Raw genomic sequence first — 3,836 nt, 5'->3', positions numbered from 1 at the left:
CATACGATTACTGTTGGATGAAAGAAGACACGTCCTACACCACAGAAGAAAGCATCTCCATTTCTGGTTTGGGGAGCTTTGTTACCTGTCTTTTCTTGAGAATACCAACTATGCGTTGAAGTGGAGAAGCTCCATTTTATCTGTCATCAGAATTAGTAGGTATTAAGAAAATAAGAATGATGGACGAGCATGTAGAATCAACTTCAGCAGGATAGTATAGATTTCACATCTATTTTCAGTTCATTCAGAATTTGTACTTAATCGTATGGATGTGCGATAATCCTGCAATAATTTCATTTTCTATCTGAAATTTATTTTGTATTCTCCATAGGATAAGAAAGGCTGTTTAAAGATAGAAACAATCCTCTACTTTCATGAGATAAGCACATTTTTCAACCTGTTTAATGCTCTAGGTGACTAAAGTGCTTTAAAAATACGATTTCTGACTGTTGAGGAAGGTGGCCGAAGGATTACAGAAGCAGAGAATTCTGCAGTACATTTTAGTTCCTGCAGTAAACCAGGAAGACCTTCATAAATTCTGCAACATCTTAGTGGATAAAGAAAAAAAATGTGGAAAAGTAGTAACTTGGCTTCGAACCACGAAATCGTTATTGTTTTTTAATAACTCGTTAAGGCACCAAATGGGTTTCGTACATTTTGATAAATTGCATTTCTATCTTTTCTACTGGCTGTGTCATTAGTATTCAGACTCGTTATCTCCTGGAACTTTTCCTTACTTCCCATTTATTACTGCTCCTCTGAGTGTAATGGAGCCGTTTGGGCTGAGCCGGGTCGCAGGCTCGTTTGGTGCTAACGCATTATTTGTGGGCACAACTTACCCATCAATTACCCAGCAGAGACAGGAACTGCAGAGCCAGGACTTCAGACTCCCTCGTGCTAAATCCATCAGGACGAACAGATTGTAAACTGCCCGTTGCAAATACGATACGCAGCAATTTAGCATCATGTTAATACTTCATAACCTCCATCCCTTACATTTATATAGCTTTTCCCTTCTGAAGCTTTCTGAAATTGCTTCTCCAGTCATTATACTGCACCAAGCAGTTCAGATTTAATAGGAAGAGTTGTGAAATTAGCTTCTGAATGATTTGAGGCCATATGGAATTTTTTATATTTAGTTGGGTAAGTCTGAAGCATTTGTTTCTATTGTTTGTCACCGTCTTATAAAAAAACCCAGAGAAAAATACTGACTTTCTTGATTTGGGGGGTTCTGAGGCTTTATTGCTTATCTGTGGTAATAACTTGAAGCTTTTCAGAAATGGATTTTTTAATACAGTCTATAAAATAAACCTCTGACAATTTGTTTCTGGTTGGGTTTTTCTCTTCTTGCTGCAAACCAGCAACATACAGATGAAGAAACGTACCCATCTCAGACGGCTGCAGAATTGCTAAGGCCATTTTAGCCAGTGTTTAAATGCTTCAGATGATGGCACTATCTATCACTCGTCCCCTTCAGTAATCCAGAGACCATGTCGATAGGGAGAGCCCTGCTCCTTGTGACCCCAATTTAAGTTCCTTTCTCCTGTAATTTAATTCCATTATTCTTGCTGCCTATAAGCTCCCTCTGTTCTTTTCCTTGGACAGCTAAACTGTGACTTGCTGTTGGATCACCCACAGTTATCCCATAGCTCTCCAAGTGTTTGGTTTTATTACCTTGGAAGGTTCCATCTTTCACGTTACCTTTACAAAACACTAAGAACAAGTAAACCTGTTATAAGATCGTATAAGATTTTAATCTCTGTTGAGTAGGGGTTGCCTTGTCGTGCAAGTATGATCCAAACTACAGGGAACAGCAGGAGAATGGGGAGACATTGGTAAGAACGGTAAAAAAAAACGTGATTCTGAGGAAATTCAGGTTGAAAGGGACCTCAGGCAATCGCTAGTCCAACCTCCTTACGATAGAGGAGGAAGGAGGGCACTCAGCAGGAGCTGGTTTAGTGTCCTCCCATTTTCTCCCAAGACCCTCTGGGTTTCTCTCCTCCCATGTCCTCTTAACCCCTTGTCTTCACCTCTGGCTTTTTCAAAACTGAACAGGAGGAGAGAAAGGATGTCCCGGTGCAGCCTCTCAAGCACGAGAGGATGGGCAGGAGGGAAGAACCTCCAAAACCAGTGGGGGGAAGGAGAAGTGAAAGTGGAGGAGAGTGGGGTGAACAAAAACTGGTGGGGAAGGCAGAACTGAAGGTGTGCAGAAATGTGCAAAATGGGCAGAACTGGTAAGGGAACTGGAGGAAAGGTATAGACCACCCTAAATACCAGCATCGTGTAAGCTGCTGATACAGTGTCTGAGAGAAGGAAGGGCAGGAAGAGTAGGGCTGCAATTTTACAAGTCTAGTAAATGGGCTGAGAGGCTTCTGAAGGTGTTTAGAAGTTATTTGAATTACCCAGTAATTTAAAAGATGGGTAGATGTGGTGCTGGGGGACATGGTTTAGTGGTGGTTTTGTCAGTGTTAGGTTGATGGTTGGACTCGATGATCTGAAAGGTCCCTTCCAACCCAGACACTTCTATGATTCTATCATTCCTTTAGTACACTATTGCAGTGTTGCGTAAGAAATGCTCTCTCACTCCTTGGGTGAAATGTCTGAAAGGCAGAATGAAGAGGTGGTGCTCTGCTTTGCGTCTGTCAGAGCACCTCCTCCAAAGACTGCAGAGGCTGTGGAAAGGAGACCAAAGCGGGGGGACGATTAAGGACACTCTTAGCAGATGTGTGCTCAGGGACCTTTGGGGTGCAGGCAATAAAGGGAGAATGAGGACCCCAGATCCAGAGTGATCAAATTTGCTGTCTTCTTTCCTTTCAGCTATTCCTCTTTGAATGTTCTTGTCTTTGACTTACTTCCTTCAATTTCAAGCAGATTTTCATTTTACTTCAGAAGGGCCGTTACTCCAGTTCTGCCGGAACTAATCAGATGTCATCTCTTGTTTATTCTGAACAATGCTGAAAAATTCTTTTAGAGAGCCTTTTCTCTAATCCAACCTTGAACGTTCTTCCTATTTCCAGAGAGCACATCCTTTTTCCTTTTTTTCCTTTGAAAATAATTTTCCGTCTTTTTAATGCAGCTCGATTTTTGACATTTTATTTTCAATTTTTTTTTTAATTCTAAAACCGCACACCATTGCCACTATTATGAATGCTGAGGTAGGCATCAGAGCATGGGAAACGTACAGGTCACACCCTAAAAGCAGCTGGTGATGTCCTCGTATTCTCAGCAACAAAGGTTGACCTGAGCCAGGAAAAAAAAAGTGTTTAAAGTCCAGAGGGCTTTCCAGTCAGACTGGGAGAATTTCAAAGTAGGTCAGACTGGCTGATGGTGTCACATTAAGCCTTGCTCCGAGATGGTTTTAAAAAGAACTCAGCAAAGTCCTTTTCCACTCTTTACATTCTTTTGAGACTAGCAGAAAGGACAGGGCTGTCATTTGAAATAGAAGTGGAATGTCTCAAAGATAATCCTGTGAGCTGGGTGACTGCTTGGATGATAAAAACACTTCTGTGCAGCAGAAAAAAGGTGAAAATGTGTATTTGTCACTCAAAATACTGTGGCATTTCAGACATTCATTGAAGTTGTTATCAATCCTGGCTGGTGGGTGACTCTGGAAATATCATTAAAAAGCATCTCAAATTATAATGATTGCGATTTTGTATTATATGACTGAGGCACATTTTAGGGGAAGATGTTAACGGCTTCCGTGGATGGTCTAAGCAGCGTGAAAGAAGTGGAAGAGACAGTTCTTTTGTTTAGCTGTCTCAAGCAATGGATGCTGGGGCGTAGGAGCAAATCATGGGGAAGAGATGTTCACACATGAATAGACTAGAATAGAC

This window comes from Numenius arquata, chromosome 10 (assembly GCF_964106895.1).
Source record: "Numenius arquata chromosome 10, bNumArq3.hap1.1, whole genome shotgun sequence".
NCBI classification, from domain to species: Eukaryota; Metazoa; Chordata; class Aves; order Charadriiformes; family Scolopacidae; genus Numenius; species Numenius arquata.
This window is presented reverse-complemented; position numbering follows the sequence as displayed.